Source organism: Pinus tabuliformis, chromosome 4_2 (genome assembly GCF_031772625.1).
Source record: "Pinus tabuliformis cultivar Carrire ecotype Pingquan chromosome 4_2, CPIR1, whole genome shotgun sequence".
NCBI classification, from domain to species: domain Eukaryota; kingdom Viridiplantae; phylum Streptophyta; class Pinopsida; order Pinales; family Pinaceae; genus Pinus; species Pinus tabuliformis.
Genome location: NC_142304.1, coordinates 316,831,557 through 316,855,811, shown reverse-complemented (window position 1 = coordinate 316,855,811; position 24,255 = coordinate 316,831,557). Strand labels below are relative to the sequence as shown.

At 35.4% G+C, this 24,255-nt stretch overlaps 1 pseudogene; it reads right to left on the bottom strand.

The window, feature by feature from the left end:
* Positions 1 to 24,032: 24,032 nt before the first annotated feature.
* The window catches only part of LOC149169243 (calcium-transporting ATPase, endoplasmic reticulum-type pseudogene), a 45,842-nt pseudogene continuing 45,619 nt past the window's right edge, over positions 24,033 to 24,255 (bottom strand).

Sequence of the window (24,255 nt, the reverse complement as noted above, 5' to 3'; positions counted from 1 at the left end):
CGAAGAATTGTTCATTTATGTAATGTAAAGGAGGTTGCCCCCTCAAAGAGGCTGAATTCTAAGGTGTGGATTTATATTTTCTATCTTTTCTTGAGTTGGTTTCATAACACATGTAGTCCCTCTATTATACCATATTTTCTACATAGTCATATCAACATCGTCACTGTGCTACTATCATTGGCTCCATGGTAGACATTAGTGTTTCCATTGTATTAACCTCTCATCTATTAGGCCATATATCAGCACAAAAATAAAGGTACCCATTAATAAACTATAGAAGTAAATAGTCAAAGAAATGCATAAGTAAAAATTAATCAAAAAACCATTAACATACTCAACCACAACACCTCACTACTCATTGGGAGGAGAGACCATAGTAGGGTCCCTGTGGAAAATATTTACCTACCACTCCCAACCATGTGGGCAAGCACCTCACCCACCTTCCATGTGTGCCTCCCACCTGTCATCCTTTTACCATTAGTTATGATCATAATAATAGCACATTCTCTAAAAAATAAAATAGAATATAGGGGAAAAGGTGAATTCCATCTCTTTGCATGTATACTATTGCATTATCTGTGTGAACATAAACTATGATTAAAGATCCCCAAGTGAATAGGAATTCTTGGATAACTTGGTCCATGACCAACACTTGGTCATTAATGTTTCTCTAGTTGCCAAAGCCTCCATAGATAAACACCATCATAATTACCACCACCTATAATACTAAGTCCTCGATAGAAGATATCCCAATGAATTCTCCCTCCTTTCCTTCCAATATAGAGCAATACTAGGTGATTAGTTAGATGATAGACCTTATGGCATTCCTATACCTTCCAAGTGAGGCATTAGTTAGTCCCTTAATCCCTTGATGGGGATACTAATCAAGAAATATGACTTTAATTAAGGACTCAAACCTAGAAATTGGTCCCATGGAATGAATTGATGCTCATCATATTACCACTTGTATATCATCTCTCTCAATGATCCATCATTAGAGTGAATAATAAGGAAATCAAAATATTTGAGCACGTCATAAAAATCTAGCTTGGACCTAACTAGAGGATGAGATCTCATATCTTTGTGACAATAAATCAAACTCTCAAAAATGTGCTAGCATGGATTAATGGTCAATAGGTGGCTACAAAGCCAGAAACCAGAACACTATTAATTTCCATGGCTTAGAAATACAAATATTGCACAAATAGTGTATCCATTTTTCAAACAATCATGGAAGTCACATATATACTGATTTAATAATCATGCAATTCATTCATGCGGCTATGTTATAAACAATTGTAGTATTTTCATCAAATTTCCTACTTTCATCCGCAATTCTCATGGCTACCTATTAAATAGTCAAAATGCATATCATTGCAACAATCCACTTAAGAACTATGATAATTGTGTAGCATAAGGAGAATTGGTCATGCAGAAAAATTTGCATAGTTGAATATTTATAAACCATGAAATGAATAATTATCTAGTGAATAGTTGTGTGGATATTCACTTGAAGATTTTGAAAGCGATACAAATCCATTAAAATTCTTTCATATGAGTTGCGTCTACCCTAATTCTCAAAATTAAATGAATAAAATGGAAGAAAAGGTTAAGGCTCCTACCTGGATCTCATATAATTTAAAATGGTTGATTCATGTGCACGTTTAAGTTTTGAGAACATCATGGGATACAGAGGCTCCATGATATCTTAGATAGGTACAAATTATTTGTCCCCATGGGCCTCATGCCTTTTATATGGCCAAATCACAAACTTTCTAGTGATAACACTCTCTCTCTTTCACATTTTTATGGTTGGTTATGTTGAATTATTTACTACATTTTCATTGACCTCTTGCCCCCCTCCTTAGTTAGCATGCGATATGTATTATAATTCATAATCCATTTAACCTCCAAGGAGACCCACCCAATAGGTTCCTTACCTATTCAACTTCATTAATATCACCACACATGGTATAGTTGTTTAGTCACTTGTTCGAGGAACACATCTCAATATCTATAATGTATCCATTTTCACGTGTCATAAAATAAAAAAGAACAAAAAATTCAACATTTATACCATATTGGCCAATATAATATCTTTTAAACATAGTGGTATTCCTTATCATCCTTGTTTAAAGAATCTACATAAACTCACCCATTCTTGCAATGATTCTGGTTGTTTGTATCTCTTCTTATGTAGTAGTATCCATCACCACAACTCCCAAATTTTCTATCATTAGATATTTATCCATTTTCTTCCACTTATCTTGAGTTATAATTTCACATATACTTAGCATACCCAATTGATGCCATAAAACTAGATCATATTATGTCCTAAGTTTATATTTTATAGCCACGCTTTTTTACCAAAAATTATTCTCCATCTAGTGAAATTATTGAGTTTCATCATCATTGACTATCCCACCTATAATTATCAAAATCTATCTATTGCAATTTATTAGTAATTTTATACTTAGTTGATTTCAAGGTGCCTCTCATACCTTGCTTTTTATTATTCATTCTTATTAACACAATGTAATTTTTTCCAAAAGAGTTTTTTTTAGTATTTCTCCTTCCCATTTTATGGTGAAACCTAGACTATATAGATAGTCATCATTTCTCCTTGTTTCAATTCTCCCCCCGTATTTGGCATTATATCACTATCACATCAAGATGGGTCATACATTATGACAATTTTATCTTCGATTCCTATTTGAATACCCATGATCTTATATGGATACCAAAGTATTCAAGTAAGATAACTTTTCATAGTACTACCCTATAAGTTCGAAGGCCCCCACTGAAATAAGCATGTGTATACAATTAATAGTGCCCCTTAACGATGATACATATTTCCACCTCATAGGTTATCTCGCTACACAATTATTTACTATCTTTTAAATAGTTCATCATGTGTAGACATGATCCAAAGTGCACATGTCTATGATCATGATATATTTTTATAAATTTTATAGGCATGGAGACTCCACCCTCATTTGTATAAGAGATCATCCGCACAAGTATGATTGGTTATTATCACATGGGTTTCATGTTATGCATTGGATCATCATACAATTTTTCATGTAACTTAGTACCTTTTAGGTGGAAAAATGGGAGGAATTAATAGGTACAACCCAATTTAATAAAATAATATTATTAAAAAAATTATTTTAATATTAATAAAATAAAACTACTTATTTTAATATTAAAAATATAAAACTAGTTTTGAGGCTTGGTTTGGGTTTAGGTTTTACTAGTTCTATAGGATGTGATTTTTTTAAGTTCATTTGTTCAAAATAATTTGGGAAAAATATTAATAAAAATATTGATATCCTAAATTTTAAAAATTATTTTTTAAAAATAATAATTTAAAAATAATTTCTTTTAATTTTTTTATAATTTTAAAATATATTATTTCAAATTAGTTGAAATAAAAGATAATGTTATATTGATAACATTTGAGAGGTAGGTTTTGAGTGTGAGTTTAATTGGTTGGTTTTATTGAGATCCATGTTAATTATATTTATAATTATAATTAATTATAATTTTTTATTTATTTCTTTTTGGAAAAAACGCAATTTCCATTAAGTGAGAAAATTACATGTTGTATATGCATGATGCATATGTTGTAAGAGGGTAAGTTCTCCAGTATAAATCTAAATTTGATGCCTTGTGTGCACGAAGGGAGGTATCATTCTTAGATGTATTAAGCATAATGTTTTATAAAAAGAAGCTCTAATCATTTATAGTAACTACACGGTTCTTGTTGTAAATAAAACATATGTATATTTACATATGGAAACTAAGATGCAAAAATAAAATCATGTAGCCATGTTGGCTGTGAGCCTGCTACACATCTATGTCCATAAAAGGTGGATGGTAGTACTAATAATAGGCCCCTTCGCTGTGTTCCTGAATCATCCAAGTGCGGAAAGCCCTATACCAACTTCTTTGGATAATCTGTGAGCATCTGCATTCCATTCCCTGAAAATGTGTCAAAAGATGTAATAAGTCAAAGAGCCTCATCCATTATATGTCTCAAAGTGTATGCAAAACATCTAGTTGTTTTGTTTAACCAGTCACAGACAATGAGTCCCCAAAGAGTTGTAGATCTCTATAGTGGTGTTCCAAAGCAAATTGTATGAGGAATTTTACTATGGATAGTTCGGCGAAGTTATTCATGCCCCATAATAATCCCATTTGTATATGGTAATAGTGGGAATAAGTGATATACGGAATGGCCCCTCCATCACATGCTCTCTCCTGTGCGGAACCATCAAAGAAAGCCAAAGGCTACGAATGATTAATGGTTTAAGGAACAATGGTTTGAGGTTGTGCAGTCTCATCATCATCGAGGATGATAGAGTAATAGATCACGATATGGGAAGCAATGGAAGGCCAATGCGGAGAGGTGTTTTGGAATATGAGCTTGTTTCAGGTAATCCAAAGGCCCGAGCTGATGAGGAGTGGGAGGTTCCGGAGCTTTGTTGGGACAATGCTTGACCACCATGATGTCCACGCCTCCTTTAAAGTAATACCATGCCACCTGGTCAGAGATGGAGCCACAATTAAGATCGATTGCAAGAGGTCTTATACAACATGACACTCAATAAATAGATGTGAGACAGATTCGTTGTTGCATTTGCAAAGGCAACACCAAAAAGGGTCGTGTTGTGCTCGTTTGAGAATGTTATCTTCTGCGGGAATTTTGTTTTTCAATATGTTCCACATGAGAAGTCTATTCCTAGGGGACTTGAGCTTCCTCAAGTGCTTCCACCATGACTTGACGGCTTCTGGACACCAAGCTTTGACTATCACAAGGTATCCTTCATTTGGGGTATATTTGCCAGCTTTCGATAGTGCCCATATTACCTCATCTTCCCCTTCACCAATCAAGATGTGAGCTTCAGTAAGAACCCCAATATATACATTATAATGTTGTGTGAATTGTTGTGGAATGTTTATTCTCTAGGCCAATTTCCAAGATCGCTGAAATAAAGTGGTGTGCTCTCGGTGTACTACATGGCTAATATGGGTAATGTTGATATCCGTGAGAAAATTCTTGAGCTCGTCTCGCAAAGTGTGCACATTCCCGAAGCCAATCCATGGGTCTAGTCCAATCCTCACAGCCATTCTAGATTGTATTTTCCAAGTGATGCCAACTCTAATGATGTCAAGAGATTTAATTCTAGCCTTCCATATGATTGATATCCATGTGTGGCATCTTTGAGGTTGTCTTAGCCAGTCCATCAAGTTAAGAGGGGCAATGTATTTTGATACAACCACCCTTGTCCATAGGTTGTTTGATGTAACAAGCTACCATCAAAGTTTGGTTGGCAGAGCAGAGGAGAAATCCTCTAATTTCTTGATGCCCCATCCTTCCCATTTCTTGGGAAAATTGAGTGCCTCCCGGTTGACCCACACAAAAATTTTGCCTGTCTATTTTTCCCTTCCAAAGGAATATGCATCATAAGGCCTAGATCCTAGGGAGTACACCACGAGGAATCCATGCCAATGACATCCAATAGATCGGAGTGGCGTCGAGAACAACTTTAATGAGGATGAGTCTGCCTACCCTCGATAGGTATTTATAGTACCAAATATTGAGTCCTTTCTCCATCTTGGAAATAAGCCATGTCCAATTTACTATTTTATATGTTTGAGGTTTCAACTTGTAACCCAAGTATCTAAGCCCATCCTCCAATTTTATTAAGGTGAATTGGAATCTTTGCAGTGAAAAATGTATTTCATATTTTGAACATCCAGCCTCTGTTAGGGTGGACTTGTTGCAGTTTACAATCATACCAGTGGCTGATTGGAACAATACAAATGTGTTCTTCATATTTGCCAAATCGCCTATGATTCCGTTGAGAAATATCAAAATATCATCCACAAGTAGCAGATGAGTCAATATGCATCCTTCTTTGATCTTTATAGCCCCGAATCTGCCCCTTCATCTTTCCATATTTGTAAAATTGAAATTAATTAAAATTATTAATTTTATTAATTATAACAACAAATATAATTATTAATTTTGTGTTATAATTTTTTTTTTTTAAGTTTTATGTAAAATGACCAAGACAAAAGGTTAAAGAACTAACCATTCATAGTTTAAATTTCAATTAATTTTTATAGATCTTGGGAGCTATCCAACATCTCAGGAACTATCCAACAGAATATCCACAACAATTTACACATCATCAAAGGATTTGTTCCAACCTAGGTTTGCTCTATGAGATTTTGTGTGGGATATCGATAGGCTTCATCATTTAGGATCTAAACTAGCATAGATCCATCTTAATTATGGATCTAAGATGAGTCGAGAGGGATCAATATATACATAAAAAAATTAAATGATATATAATATATATGCAATTCACATTAAAATATTTTACACATGTATATCTATTTTCTATACATTTTATCATGCAAAGTAAAATGATTTTTTATTATTAACTTATTTTTAATTATATGCCAATATTAATTCGTATTAAAATCTATACATTTTATCACACAAATTAAAATGATTTTTTATTAACTTATTTTAATTATATGTCAATATTAATTCGTATTAAAATATTTTATCAATAATCAAATCAAAAGATTTAAACATCTTAGTCACATTTTTCTACTTCTAATTACTTTGCAACATATTCATTTTTTTATTATAACCTACATTATTTCTCTATTTAGAACATAATTTTTAAGTTTTCTTTTGAGGGGAACCAAGTGAGAGACATCTCTACATAAAAAACTTACATATCCCCTCATACTGGGTTGTAGAATGAGCCTCTCACCTCAACCACATGAGGATGCCACGATGGAGATTCTAAGTGAACTAGCAAGGTGTCAATATATGAAAATAGTTAAGTGAAGAGGTGATATTTCCATTCAATGATCAAAGGAATAATGATAATAAAAATGTGATTTTTAATGTGATGATCTTGATTTTTTATATCCATTAACCTCCAAAATTTGGTCAAACAAAATTTAGTTTACCACACTCAAGATATTAATCAATAACCACATTAAATGAGTTCTATAATGAGTCTCATTTCCTTTGAAACTATGATATAGGTTAGTAAGATAGTTTCTCTAGTTGCAGTTTTGTTGACAATATGTTGGTTTTGAAGATTTTCAGTGGTGGCCAAAATATAAGAAGAGATCTATAAACACAAAGAGACACAATATATGAGGAAGACATGAGATATCAACATCTTGAACTTGGGTGATAAAATAAAGCTTAACAACATTATGGAGATAAGACAGTGGTATTGGTAGGATGCTTTCCAAGGAAGACTATGATTTTGGAGGAATTGGATAATTAGACTTAGAAAAACTTCAAATCATTTGTGGAAATATCCACATATCCTAATTGTATTAAAAGGATTTTTGGTTTGAGTGTTTGAAATTGCCACTAAGGTATCTAAACTATCTTGCACCAATAATGAAAGTCGGGATCTCAATCCCTATTCATGAATAAATGTCATATTAAATTGAAATGTCAAGTTGGACACTGACAAGATTCTCCTAGTATGGGTTTGTATCCCAATGCTACTATTGATTTTTTTGTTTGAAGAGGTACTCAAAAACTGGAAATGTTGTACATGCCTTTTATATAGTAGATTTAACTTTAGTAAGGTCCACTTACTAAGACATGGCATGAATGTGGGGATATCAATCCCTATTTTTGAATACATGTCAGATTAAATTCAATGTCAAGTTAGACAACGAGGAGATTCTCTTAGTATGGGTTTGTATCCCAATACTACTATTGATTTTTTTGGTTTGAAGAGGTGCTCAAAAAAATTGGTAATGTTGTACATGCCTTTTATGTAGTAAATTTAACTTTCATACGATCTACATACTATGACATGGCACACATCCTCGTAGCATTGGAAGTGAGCAGAGGTCTAAAATAATATTAGAAGGGGATTTGATCTATTTGCATCACTCTATACTAAGAGTAGATTCCATGTAGGTTTGTAGATTGCCACTAATATGGGAACCTTAATACATTATGTAATCACTTAAGTTCACAAAAATTAGGCTTCAAGAAAGAATCCAAGAGGAGACAAAGGAGCTAGAAATAGTCAATGTCATGAAATCATGAGTAGAAAAGAGGATTTATGGGTTCAGATTAATTTAGATTGTTTTCAAATAAGAACTATGGTATAAAATGATTGGAACTAATTAGATAAGTCTATCATACAAGCGTTGTTGCAACCGATGAAAATAAGATAAGAACAGAATTTTCGGTAAGACTTATTAATCTCATTCTATTAATATAAGATTTTATTTTTTTTGAAAATTTTCATTTTTGGGAAAACAAGAAATAAGGATCTCGTCAAATGATTATAATTCTTAATTTATTTTCTAGCTAATCTATTTCATATAAAAATCCCAACTCACGGAACGTCATACCTATATGAGTTTGAGTGTTGGACAAGGACCAAAAAGGTTCCATTTCCAACCCTCTTACATATGGTATTTTAATGAAAAGGGTACATAGGACTCCAACACCTTGGAACCAATCAAGTATAATTTAAGACCTAGAAGCAAAGGAAATCTCCATTTTCCAAGAATAATGGAAAGGGTGTTAAATTGTTTTCAAGGGAAAATACCCAACTTCAATCAAAGGAGAAGGAAAGTTTTTATACATGTGACTTAAAAAAAAAGCATCCTTTGAAGTTAGGTATGAGAAACAACTATGCTTAATTAGAGTCTTTAAATTAAATTCCCTTGTCAAGGGTTTCATATGTTTTTTTAACCCTCAATTGTAAAGGGTTGACTAACTCATTTAAGAAGTTGGTCATAAAGAGATTAGTGTGGGGTAGAACTCACATAAACTTATAAATGTAAATATAAACATAAATGTAAATGTAAATAGTTAACATGTAATGTTTAACATTTAACATTTTTAACTGGTTGCTATTTAGAAATCAATCTAATTATTATTATTTATAAACACAAATATAAATTTAAAATATAAAGAGGTTTATGAACACTAAAAAAATAGGTATGGTAAATAAATAAACATATAAATAAACTAGAGGTATGGTAAATAAATAAACCCTATTTTTGTATTTAGTCCATAAACCTCTTTATATTTAAAGAAGAATCAAAAAAGAGGTTTTATGTAGGTGAACCCTATGGACCAAATACTATTTTAGTACCATGAGCTAAATACAATGGGTAAATACCATGATATTTTTTTATATTTACTCCATAATTCATTTTATATTTAAAAACACTAAAAAATGAGGTTCATTTACGTGAAGCCTATGGGCAAAATACCATGGGCCATTTTTTTTTGTAAGCTTGGTAATACTCTTAGATTTTCATGTTTACATGTCCATGATTCAGCTGGCACTTCATTTCCACCACTATGGCCACTTGAGCTATCCCATGAACACATAAGCCAAATTATTATTAATACATATGCAAAAAAACATTATTAAGCCTAATGTTAATATTAGTAAAAATAAAGATGGCACATGTTATTGACCCATCTTATTGAGAACCAATGGTATTGACCCATGGTATTCAAGTGGAATGTAGCCTATTCAACGGGGGGAATTAAACCAACATAGATCCATCCTTACTCTCCATCTATATTGGGATATGCAAATTAGCATAGAGTGAAAGAAGATTTGATATTTAAGGGGGGAATTAAGCCAACATAGATCAATCTTTACTCTGCATCTATATTGTGATATGCAAACTAGCATAGACTGAAAAAAGATTTGATCCCTTTGGATAGATCCAGAGTGAAGACGGATCTATACTAGTTATCAACATCACTTTTGTGCTAAGCTAAATCGGCTAGATCTAAATTGTGTCCACTTTGAATGTTTTACAAAACTGTGTTTATTTGGATTCTATTGTCAATTTCTCACATATAGTCTCCATGGAGGAGTTAATATTCTTTACATTTTGCTTTTACTAGACAAACACAACTTGAATATTTTATAATTTAGATTGTGTAGTTTGAGTGTTCTTGTGTCCACTTTGAATGTTTTACAAAACTGTCTTTATTTGGATTCTATGGTCAATTTCTCACATATAGTCTCCATGGAGGAGTTAATATTCTTTACATTTGGCGACAAACACAACTTGAATATTTTATAATTTAGATTGTGTAGTATGAATGTTCCAAATAAACTGTGTTTATTTGGATTCTATCCTCAATTTCTCACAGATAGTCTATAAGGAACATTTAATATTCTTTACAATTGGCTTTTGCTAGACCAACACAACGTATTTTATAGTTTATATTCTTTATAGTTGGCTTAGATAAACATATCTTGAATATTTGATATGATAGATTTTTATGGCATAGTTTATATTCTTTATAATTGGTTTTTATTAGACAATCACAACTTTGAATATTTTATATGACAAATAAATATGGGAGAGATTTCTGTCTAAATAAAATTTGTTAAATTTCATAATTTTAGGTGTTTTTGGAGGTTTTGGATGATGTTGAATCCATTTCCACCATAAAAACATAATTCAAACACTACATCTGTAAAAAAAAATTGATTCTTTTTAAGAGAATTCTGACCACTTTTAAAGGTCTCAACAATTCCTCAATGTCCACAATGTCCATAGACTACTTCATTTTTATCAATTGTTTTCCATTTTCAAGCACTAATTTACATCTGTTAAATATTTATACAGTACTTGTATAGTTGGAGTTTGCACAAGGGATAGTTGGAGTTTGCACAAGGGAAGAAAGTAACAGTTTGGTTGAGAATGATTTGTGATCAGTATGGAAATGATGAACAGATCGCGGGCACGAGGATTTGTAATTGGCACAATCAATGATGAAGAGCCGCTGGCCCTAGCTGTAGCAACAGTGTTTGCAGTTGGGTGACGCAATGATGGAATCTTGGCACAGCAAGCTACGGAGCAACGATCTGGAATTGTGGCTCTCAATAATTGATAGGGGTATGCCCAGTTATTTAATTTGGCTGATATGAGGCATGACCAAAACAAGGGATGCCTCAGATCAGCCAAATTAAATAACTGGGCATACGACTCTCGATTATTTACAGCCACAAATCCGGATGGTTGTCCGTCAGCTTGCTCTGCCAACATTCCATCATTGACTGCGCTAACTGCAAACCCTGTTGCTGCAGTTAGGGTCGACCGCTTTCATCATTGAGTGCGCCAATTCTAGATCCGGGCACCCTAGGTTGCACCGCTGCAACCTTTTCATCATTGCTCATATCAATTCCAAATACGGGTGCACCAGATTGCGACTGCTGCTCCCCACCATTCATTGCACCAGTTTCTTGTGCTTTTGCTTCACCTCGGGCAATATTTGTTTCACTCTGTTGATCTTCACTATGAATTGGAAAGCTGACATGCGTCCCCCCTGAACCACCACTGTACCGAATGCGTGCTTCCATTTTCCTGCTAATGGAAACTATTGTTCCTTTCTCCCCTAGTGTGATTGTGTGTTCAAACTCCAACTATACAACCAAGAAAAAAGGTTCTATGCAACATCAAAACTATATCTTATAAAGATATAAAAACTGCTTTATAACTGCCTCGATGGTGATATTAACGGAAAATGAGGATTTTGAAATGGGTAAAACCCTACCTTAAACTCAATTCAATTTACTTACAAAAGTATGTTTGCCCCGTAATAATAGCGACAGGGATGGAGAATAAGGAATTTAGAAAATGTTTCATAAATAAAAAGGTGTATTATTTTTATTATTTTAAAAAAAGGTTTAAATAGAAATAATTATTAAATTTTTGAATATAATAAATTATTAAACTTTTGAATATGACTAATCACATTGATGATGAACCACCACACTCTAACAAATATTAACTATTCTGTGTATACTATGTTTCAAGAGTGATGTTGATAACCAACATAGATTTATTTTTACTCTCTATCTCCATGGAGGGGTCAAATATTTTCACTCTAAGCTAGTCTTCATATGAGGATATGATCCTTATGGGTGCTTAGTAGATCGAGAGTAAAGATGGATCTCTGCTGGTTTAATTCCCCCTTTAAAAAATCTACATTCCACGTGAATACCATGAGTCAATATCGTTGGTTCTCAATACCATGGGTTAATACCATGTGCGATCTTTATTTTTATTAAAATTAATATTAGGATTAATAGTGTTTTTTCATGGTATTAATAATAATTTGGTCCATGGTATTTGGCCCATAGGCTTCACCTAAATAAAACACCATTTTCGAGTGTTCATAACTAGCAATTGCACCAGAATCAAGTACGCAAACAAGTTCAACAAAACAACGGCGTGAGCTTGCAGAAGAATCAAGTAAATCATTGTCGAAGAAATATACAAATTCCTACAGGTACCAATAGAACTCATAACCTTTCCCTTTACTATTTAATTATCTAAAAGAAATCACTGTGAATATATATATAGATTTGAATACCTACAGTCCAAGATACAGTTGCCCAAAAATACGGCTAAGTTACAGAACAGAGGTCCTATACAATAGTTCCAAACAAAACTTCGAGTTTCGCACAGGACCAACATGAGCATAGCCTCCTAAAAAAATAAATATAGTTGCATATAGAACAATAGCTTGGAGGCATAAATTACAGGCTACAAATGACGGAGGTTGAAGCCACTACCCTCAAAAATAGACCAAGCAAGAAGCATAACCCTTCAAACAAATCGACAGAGGAACAACAAGGTGCAAACCTACCCGATACCTGTGTAAGTGTGAGGGCACACAATGAGCCAATAGGGAGCCCAACTCCATTTCCTGTCACAACCACCAAAACGAAGTCGGCATCAACCAAGAGACAAAGTCATGAAACAAGAAAATCAAAGGTAGAGCCAAGGGTTAGGGAAGGCTTAGTTACGAGAGCCAAGTTTTTCTAATGAAGGAAGGAAGCAGTAGGCCAAGACCACAGTCGCAGAGCACCCGCTACTCACTAGAAGCAAGAACAATCAATGACAGTCGAAAACAAGGAAGAATGTTAAAACATGGAGGGAGAAAGCTTACCTCTATTTAGATCTTGGAATAACACTGAGAGTCAAGTTGCCCCACAACCATGAACTACAGAAAAAAACAAAGTTTATAGTCAAACAACGAGGCGAACATCTAAAAACCAGTAGCATAATCGAAACGAGAGAACAACAAGGACCCAAGACCATAACCAAAGCCGAATAAACAGAAACCCAGGACTGAGACCAGGGGTCGTGAAACTTCAGAACACAGTGTAAAATAGAGGACATTGTTGAGTGTGTAAGCGAATCCTTGAGGAGAAGTGAGCTGAGACAGAGCAGAAACACTCACGTCGACAGTGAAACAGAAGACCGGAGCAATAGTGGAATGAGGCGAGCTATGGTTTCTTGGGTACAGTAAGAGGCGAGAGGAGTGAGCCCCAAGACCAGGCCACTTGTCCTCATATCAATCAAACCACAATACTACACCTTAAAACCACACATCGAAACAAATCTTGCACGAAATCCAAATAAATGATATGTTGTAGGTAATCAGGGTAGGCTCGTATCAATTTTTGGTATCAGAGGAGGTTGGATTAATTTGTTTTTACTTTATATAATGGAAGTCGGAAGAAGAGGTTAGGGAAGAGCGATTCGAAGAGTAGTAGATGAAGGATTGAGGGAAGAGATTAAGATCTTGAATGCCCGCTTGGCAGTAGTGGAAGCAGGAAGAAGAAGAGATCTAGACACACGAGATGAGAGTGAGGAAGAAGCTGCAATTATGATAGATGGATCAGATGAGGAAGGACCTGAAATCATATTGTTAAGGTCAGTTATTGCCTAGTAGTAAACCAAAGCCTGAGATTTCAAACTATGATGGTTGTTTGTCCACAGAAGTGTTGTTGGTCTGGATCAGTGAGTTAGACAAATACTTTGAATGTGAGGAAATCAGCAAAGATAGAAAAGTTAAATTCGCTGCCACTAAGTTGAAAGGACATGCAGCCTTATGGTGGGACAATGTCCAAGCAAAGAGGAGAGGATTGAATAAGTTACCCATTAAAACGTAGGCCAGAATGGTCGCCAAAATGAAGGGTAAGTTTTTGCCCAAAGATTACCAGATTGCTTTATATCAGGAGGTGTAGAATTTGAAACAAAGAGGACTGATGGTGAAAGAATATACCGAAGAATTTGATTGGGTGAATCTAAGAGCAGGTTACATTGAAGACACCCGAGGAAAGACATCAAGGTTTGTGAATGGCCTAACGCTAGAGATATTAGACGAGATAAGTATTCTTTCTCCAAAAACCATAGAGGAAGCATACGAGAGACCTTAAAGGCAGAAGAAAAGATTGCAAGGAATCAGAATGCATGAAGTGGACATGAATCTAGTAGAGGGAAAGGCCAATCATTTGGCAGAGGAAAGACTTCCGACAATAGTGAAGAAGGTAGCAGTTCAAAGACCTCGGGGACAATAGAAAAGGAAGGTAGAACTAGGGGAGGAAGGCCATACCAGAGAGGAAAGGGTAATGGAAGAGGCAGAGGGGCTGCCTACGAGTGTTACAAGTGCCACAAGTGGGGGCACAGGTCCTTTGAGCATCTAGAAAGTGAACAGATTCGACAAAGAGGAGCATATGTTGCTTAAACAAAGGAAGCAGAGACACCACCCCAAGAGGTATACCAGAGACAGGAGAGTCCTTAGTCTTAAATAAGGTGCTACTAAAACTGACAGAGGCAATTGAACAAACCCAGAGAAAGGCATTATTCTAGACTGTGTGCAAGTCACATGAAAAATGCTGCAAATTGATTATAGATAGTGGAAGCACTAAGAATCTAGTTGCAAGAGAGATGGTGGAGAAATTGGGTTTGAAAATGTTGAAGCACCCAACTCCCTATAAGGTGTCTTGGTTATGGAAAGGACATCAACTACTAGTTGATGAGTAGTGTGAGGTGGAGTTCCATATTGGCAAGTATAGGGACAAGGTGATTTGTGACATCATGCCCATGGACATGTGTCATATTTTGCTAGGTAGACCATGGCAGTATGACTGAAAAATTGTTCATGCCAAAAAAACAAACTGTTACAAGCTTGTCAAGGATAGGATCAAGCATACCCTAGTACCCATCGAGGAAGAAGAAACAACAAAAACTAGTGGGACAAAAGTGCTGCTGATGGGAGGAAACGAATTTTTAAAGCAGATTGAAGATATTGAGATAAATTATGTTGTTTTAAGGAGACTGAGAGCAGTGTTTTTGCACACTGAAAATTCTAACTTACCTGAAGAAATCCAAGATTTGTTGCAGGAATTCAGCGACATTGTGTTAGATGATTTACTGGATAAATTACCACCAAAGAGAAGTTTCAATCATCACATATATTTCATCCCCAGAGCTAGTTTACCAAATAAAGATGCTTATTGGATGAGTCCTAAGGACAACATGGAAATCACAAAGCAGGTACATGAATTGTTGGACAAAGGATTGAAATGAGAAAGTTTAATTCCTTGTGTAGTTCTGACAATTTTAGCTCCCAAGAAGGGAGGCAAGTCGAATGAAGGTCTGTATGAATGGCTGGTGATGTCATTTGGATTGAGTAATGCCACTAGCACCTTCATGCGCCTAAAGAATGAGATGTTGAAGGACTTCATTGAAAAATTCGTGATTGTATATCTTGACAATATACTGATTTTCAACAAAACCAAGGAAGAACGTTTTCGACACGTTAGATATTTTTTAGAGAAGTTACAGTAGAATAAGTTGCTGATAAATTTAAAAAATATTCTTTCTTTTAGAAGGAGTTATTTTATTTGGGCTTTGTGGTTGCAAAAAATGGGCTGAAAATGGACCCAGGAAAATTTGCAGCTATATTTAGCTAGCCATCCCCTAAAAGTTTGTTTGAAGTTCAGAGTTTTCATGAGTTGCCAAGTTTCTATCACAAGTTTATAAAGAATTCTAGTGGAATCTGCGCATCCATTTTGGATACCATCAAGAAGGAAAGTCAGCATTTCCATTGGACTGAAGCTGCAGAGAGGAGCTTCCAGATATTGAAGAAGAAGATCACTGAAAGGACAATTTTGAGGTTGCCTGATTTTAACAAACCTTTTCAAGTTCATTGTGATGCCAGTGGTACAGCCATTGGAGCCATACTCATCCACGAAGAAAACCAGTAGCTTACTTCAGTGAGAAATTAAATGAAAGTAGACTATCACACGGAATAAGTCGATCTTGCGGACAAGATAGACCTTCCTAGAATCTAAAGAAGACCTAATGACAAGCAAACCAACCAGACACTATCTTTCTCTAAATATGCTTTTATAAACAATGGCAAACAAGTGTTTTTAGGGCCTACCTTAGGTCCAACGCAAACTTGTGTATGCCCTCACTCCTTTGATCCAAATGAGCTCCTTTTCGCGAATCTGCAAATACAAAGAAGGAAAACAAATTAAATTGCACCTGAAAAGCCAATTGCATAAAACATATTTAACATGAAAGTCAAGGAGTCCATGAAACAAATAACATAAGATACTTGTTAAGAAAAATGAGTTTAATTGTATTAATTCAAAAGAAGAAGAACTTTACAACCTTTGCCTTGACGTTGTACAAGCTCCTCCCAGGGTCCAGCAAGAAGTCTCCTCTACTTTGACAAAATTCACTCACTCCCCAGTATGGTCGCCATTTTGTCACACAGAATAAGTCGATCTTGTGGACAAGATAGACCTTCCTAGAATCTAAAGAAGACCTAATGACAAGCAAACCAACCAAACACTATCTTTCTCTAAATATGCTTTTATAAACAATGGAAAACAAGTGCTTTTAGGGCCTACCTTAGGTCCAACGCAAGCTTGTGGATGCCCTCGCTCCTTTGATCCAAATGAGCTCCTTTTCGCGAATCTGCAAACAAAAACAGGGAAAACAAATTAAATAGCACCTGAAAAGCCAATTGCATAAAACATATTTAACATGAAAGTCAAGGAGTCCATGAAACAAATAACATAAGATACTTTTTGAGAAAAATGAGTTTGATTGTATTAATTCAAAAGAAGAAGAACTTTACAACCTTTGCCTTGACGCTGTACAAGCTCCTCCCAGGGTCCAACAAGAAGTCTCCTCTACTTTGACAAGTTTCACTCACTCCCCAATGAAGCCAAAAAGATGTGTGATCTCTCCTCTTAAGCTCAACTAGGAAGTCTTGATTTCACCAACATTTACCCTAAAAAATGTTCAGCTTCTAACCTCCTCAGCAACCATCCCAATGCCTGTATTTATAGTGCAATGGAGGGAGGTTACTAGGTCCTCCTTTAAAGGGATAAAGCCCTCCTTCAAAGGGATAGCTCCTCTCATCAAGGGATTAGCTCCTTCTCTTTTGGGATGCATGAACCACCTCAGAGCGAACACTCCACGTCAAAATTCCTTCTAGAAACCTCTAGAATTAGCCCAAAGTGAGTTTTTTAAGATAAAACATGCGCCTTTTGACTTTCACAGGGGTCCGCACCTACACCATTAGGGACAGAGTCGGCAGGTCCGCAGCTTTTGTACACAGAAGGTGCGGGACCGCAGGTGACCATGAGAGAAAGTGCGGAATGAAAGTTACATTGATTTTTAATGTCTTTCTCTCATTTCCAAAGCTTGATTTGAAGAGCTGAGGTCTGAGACTTGCTTAGGAGGACAGTACAAGTGATGATAGACCCATACTGACTGCAAATAATCATGGTGACAATATTTTTGTGTAACAAAGACAAAAATAAATGTCTTATGATAAGCAATTTTATGCCTTCGTCCAAGCATTGAAGTATTGGAGACATTTTCTGTTGGGTAGTGAGTTTGTCTTGTTTTTTATAATTCTATGTTACAGTATGTTATGCAGTAGCATAAGCTGAATCATAAGCATGCAAAATGGGTTGAGTACTTGCGAAGTTTGACATTCCTATTGAAGCATATCAGTGGTCAAACCAATAAGGTGGTAGATGCACTAAGCAAAAGAGTTTTACTCTTGTACAAGAGCACGATACAAGTGTTAGGTTTTGAACACCTGAAGGACTTGTATCAAATAGATGTAGATTTCAAGGAGGCTTATGAAGCCTGCCAAAATCCCTTGTCGAGGAATAATAGTCCATGGCTGGACCATAACTTGTAGGAGGAGCTACTATTCAAGGGAGGAGAGTTGTGTGTTCCAGAGTGTTTGATGAGGAAGAACATCATCCAGGAAAAACATAGTGGATGTCTAGCTAGAAATTTTGGTATTGATAAGACCTTGGATCGGCTCAGTCATTTCTATTAATGGCCAAAGATGCGAAGAGACGTGCAACAATATGTGGCCAGGTGTAAGATATGTTAGTTGGTGAAAGGGCACAGTTACAACACGGGGTTGTATACACCCTTATCTATTCCAAACAAACCGTGGGATTCAATCAGTCTAGACTTTGTCTTGGGTCTACCAAAAACAAAGCAGGGTTTTGATTCCATCATTGTGGTGGTGGAATATTTCTCCAAGATGACACACTTCATCCCTTGCAGGAAAACCAGTGACACTATCCATGTAGCACACTTTTTTTTTCACTGAAGTCATTAGACTACATGGCTTACCCAAGTCCATTGTTTCTGAGAGGGATGTGAAATTCATAGGAAATATTTGGCGCACCTTGTGGACAAATCTGGACACCAAGTTAAATTTTAGCTTCGCTTATCACCCACAAGCTGATGGGAAGATGGAGGTGGTGAATAGGAGCTTAGGAAACTTGCTACAGAGTCTAGTTGGAGAAAATTCACAAATATGGGATCGTGTACTTACCCAATCAGAGTTTGCATACAATGATTCCCCAAATCAAAGCACAGGAAGTAGTCCCTTTTAGATCTTTTATGGAGTGCATGAGTTATGAGATTTGGGACAATTAGAGAGAAGAAGTGTTGATGGGGAAGATTTCGCAAGAGCAATTAATGACCTACATGAGCAGGTGAATTCAAAATTATAGGACAATAGTCAAAGGTACAAACAAAAAGCAGATCTAAAATGACGAGAGGTACAATTTAATGTAGGGGATCAAGTCCTAGTGCATATGCGGAAAGAAAGATTCCCTAAGGGAAAATACAATAAGTTGAAATTGAAGAAAATTGGACCTTGAATAATTATGTGTAATTTTTTGCAAATGGCTATGAGCTGCAATTGCCTCCAGGTATAGGAATATCATCCATCTTTAATGTGATGGATTTATTCCCATACACTGCTTGTCCTGAATGGAATAGTTCGGCATAGCCAAAATGGGATACTTAGGAAGAGAGTAGTTCGTGGATGAGACAAATGCCATCAACTCAGCCACATGAAATCAAAGAAATCCTCGATACACAGGTGGCCAAGTGGACTAGAAGAAAGGAGTACCTCATGAAGTGCAAGAACCGCCCTATTGAGGATAGCTCATGGCTTGATGCAGGAAGATACAATGTGCAGGGTATTCTATCAATGATCTCATGGACTAGAGCCATGAATTTTCATCTACATTGGGAGCCAGATGTAGGAGCATCTAGCTAAGGGAGGCCATGGCTAGAGTGTTTGTCTTTGCAAACAAAATGAGTTACACTTAGGTTTTATTTTATTTTATTTTCATTTAAATTTCTAGTGACGACATTTAGGACCTTATGTTAAGCTTAAGGCCATCTTTGCGCACTATTTGTTTTTGTTTATGTTCTTTTTATTTTTGTTTAAAAGTTACTTTTTGAATACAGTTAAGAAAGAACAGTTATCAAGGAATAACTAAATGTAACTACTAACAGTTCAATATCTGTACAGTTATCTATACAAAAATAGAGGAAACAACTACTGTAATCATCATAGAGCATTGAATAGAAACAAGCATAAAATCATTCTGAAGAAAATAAGAAAGTCTGAATCCATATATTGCACCTTGAGTATTTTCTTCCTAACTTAACAAAGATCATTTATCCATTTTATAACAAAGATAGAGAATGAATAACTAACACAGGAGTAAAAAATGTACGTGGACAAGTTCAACAAAACAACAGAGTGAGCTTGCAGAAGAATAAAGTAAATCAGTGTCGAAGGAATATACAAATTCCTATAGGTACCAATAGAACTCATAACCTTTCCCTTTGCTACTTAATTATCAAAAAGAAATCACTGTGTATATATATCAATATCGAATACCTATAGTCCAAGATACAACTGCCCAAAAATATGGCTAAGTAACAGAACAGAGGTCTTGTACGACAATGCCAAACAAAACTTCGAGTTTCCGATGGGACCAACATGAGCATAGTTTGCTAAAAACATAAATATACTCACATATACAACAATAGCCTGGAAGCATAAATTACTAGCTACAAACTAGGGAGGCCGAAGCCACTTCCCTCGAAAATAGACCTAGCAAGAAGCATAACCCTTCAAACAAGTAAACAGAGGAACAACAAGGTGCGACGCTACCCAATACTTGTGTCGGTATTAGGGCACATGACCAGTAAAAAACAAGCCCAATTCCATTTCTTGTCATGGCCACCAAAACGAAGCCGTAAGCAAGCAATAGATAGAGTCGTGAAATAAGCAAAACTGAAGATAGAGCCAAGGGTTAGGGAAGGCTCACTTAAGAGAGTAGATTTTTTCTAATGGAGGAAGGAGGCCGCGGGCCAAGGCCACAGTCACAGAGCACCCACTACTCGCTAGGAGCAAGAACAATCAACGATAGCTGAAAGTGAGGCAGAATGTTAAAACATGGAGGGAGAGAGCTTACCTCTATTTAGATCCTGGAATAACACTAAGAGTCAAGATGCCCCACAACCATGACCTGTAGAAAAAACAAAATTTACAGTCAAACAACGAGGAAAACATTTGAAAGCCAGTAGCATAATCAAAACCAGAGAACAACAAGGAATCATGATCATAATCAGAGCCAAATAAACAGAAACCCATGACTTAGACTAGGGGTCGCAAAACTTCAGAAAAAGGTGCAAAAGAGAGGAGATTGCCGAGTGTGTAAGCGAAACCTTGAGGAGCAGCGACTTGAGACAAAGCACAAACACTCACCTCGATGGCGCAACAAAAGACCAGACCAATAGTGGAATGAGGTGAGCTAGTGTTTCTTTTGTACAGTAAGAGGTAGGAGGAGCGAGACCCAAGACCAAGACACTTGTCCTCAAATCAATCAAACCACAGTACCACACCTTAAAACCACACATCGAAACAAATCATCCACGAAATCCAAATAAATGATATGCCGTAGGTAATCAGGGTAGGGTCCCATCAAAATATGTCTACTGTAGTACTGAAATTTAGGAAAATTGTTATAGAGGTTTTGGAAATATCTGTTTTGGTGCAGCATATCCATTGTTATCCAAACCTAATTTAACCTTTTCCAAGTTGAATGTGGGTTAAATTAATCAATATCTGAAGCTTTGCCTCAAAGAAATCAAGTATAACTTCTGGAATATTCCTTCAGACTCCTCCATCAATACTCTACTCCAACACTGGAATTTAGGAAACCTACTATGAAAGTTTTGGAAATATTTGTCTTGGTGCAACATAACCATTGTGAAAGTTTTGGAAATATTTGTCTTGGTGCAACATTTTCCAAGTTAATCATGGGTTAGATTAATCAATACTTGAAGCTTCCCCTCCAAGAAATCAAGAATAACTTCTGAAATATGCCTTCATACTCGGTCAACACTTAGAACACATATTTCTAATACGGATTCTTGTAGTGATGGCTAATGTTGGATGACTGTCAAATTCTATTATATCAAGAGATGAAAAATCATTGCATTTCGGTTTTGGGAATGGAGAAAATAGCTAAGATAGTTTCCATCTCATAAAATAAACAAATCCTAAATGGCTAATATCGGATGACTATCCAATTCTTTTACATCAACAGAGGAAGAATCATCACATTTCGGTTTTGAGAATGGAGAAAATAGTTAGGATAGTTTCCACCTCATAAAATAAACAAGTCCTAAATCATTTTTGGTAGAAGTATGTACGAATGGTAATTATTTCCCTCTGAGATGGTTATGGGTTACTCCAACGACAAACGGTGAGAGGGTTGTGACATCATTCGTGTGTGAGGGTTATGGGATTATCTGTGAGAGTAGAGGATGGTTTAATCTTCTAATAATAAATCTTACGGTTTAGAATGATGCAAAGTGGTATTCATGGGAGTTTATTTAAGAGAAAATGTTTATAGAGTAAATATAAATTGAATTATGGAGACAATATAAAAAATTTGTTTTATTTATTTACTAAATTTCTGGTTTATTTATATTTTTATTAATCTATCATATCTCTTTTATAAATATGGTATTTGCCCATGGTATTTGGCACTTGGTATTATAATGCTATTTGACCCAGAGGATTCATCTAAATAAAATATATGTTGCACGGATACCCGCACCTGGGGGTGGGGTTCTCGAACCTGTCCCGGGTTCCTGCACCCAAGTACCGGATTCAGGTACGGGTTCATCCTAGATGAACCCAGAAGAACCGAGTTCTTCCATGAAGAATCAGGTTCTTCAAAAAAAAAATTGGGTTCTTTTCCTTTAACGGGTTCTTCGGGTTGGGTTCTTTGGGTTCTCCATAAAAAAACTATATTAAAAATTTAATTTTCAAATAGTTTTTTTTATTGAAATTTAAAAAATAACTTATAACAAAGGTAAAAAACCTAGAAAACCCTAAATCTTTAAAACTTTAACTCTTTATGAACGCACACAAGCAAATATCTGATACGTGATCACTCATTTCATTTAACTTTTAAGTTTTCTCCATTTGGTTGAGGCTTGAGTCGTCCTCGCTTACCATTTTCGGTGGCAGTGGGCAACTTCAGCAGCAGTGGGAAGCTTCAGTGGCAGTGGATAGAGCAGCTTCAGCTGCAATGGTATTTACAATTTTCCATTTTAAATTTTATTATTCCACGAAAACGTTTCACAAGACCCACGTGTGAAAAATATAGGTGCATTATATTACACATTTGAACAGTGAACACCCATAGGGGCTCAACTACATTAAGCAGAATTGCTGGAATGAATGTCACAATTTCTTGCTGTTTCGAACTGTCTTGAACATGAGCCACAACTGTGAGTCCACTTTTATACACTCAATTTTCCTCCTAGAGCTGCAGCATAGTCCCTCCTCCTTGTTGTTGTCAAACACTGAGCTATAGGGCTTGATTCATGCCATTGTTTACACAAAACAACTCACTGTTCACTAAGGAACAGACCTCGGCCTCCCTATGCAGACTCCTGTACCCAACCGAAGCCCTAAACAGAGATGACAATGCCACAAACTTACCTCTACTCAGCCGAGACTTGTTAAATTTTTAATTTTTTATACTATATACTATAATATGAGAAGTATACGTTTCAGTTATTTTAACATGAAATAGTTGCAATTAGATTAATAAAGCACAGAAAATCTTCATCATTTTTTGCATTAATGAATGGCATTACATAATTTCATTCATACACTGAATATAGCTCTTTGCTATTCTTTACAATATAAACCATTCAGTGAAAATGTATTTCAAATTTTCAACTCAATCATCTACACAACATTCAAGCCAATTCATTATCTACCCTCTAACAATGGTGTTTCTTGCCCTTGCAATGTAATTTCACCATGGATCAACAAAATCCAATTAAATGGTTCAGAATTTGTTCAGGAAAAACAGTTCATAGTATATATATTTTAATTTTTGAAAAATTGAATCATTACATTTGTCATTAACATATAAATTCTGTGGTTTTTTAAGGCTTGTGGCTACATTAAAGTATAAATTATGGCTACCGGCAGCATATATTTCACTGCTATCCCACCAAACACACAAGGCAGCCCAATAGAATAAAGATTAAAATGTTGAGTCTTTGAGAACTCACGATACTTTAGGATTTTTTAGCGTACTCCTGAGTTTGTAGGAAACTAGGCTAGTGTATCTCAACTGTGTGTGACAAAATCTATCCCATTTAAATGATTATCATTAAAGTTTTCTTGTTTAAAGTTGAAAAAATATACAAATTCAAATTTCATATATATTATTAATTATAAATTTATAATTTATAAGATATAATTATTAAAATTTAATATTATTATATTACCCGACGGACCCACGCACCCTATTTCCAAAAATGCCGTCCCCGTTCCCGTCCCAGTCCCAGTCCCCGCACCCACGTTTCCTGGCAACATAGCTCTTCATCAATATAAAGAGGTTTATGAACTAAATACAAAAACATGTTTTATTTATTTACCATACCTCTAGTTTAGTTATATTTTTATTTATTTATTATATTTTTGGAGTAAGTATAAAAAGAGGTTTT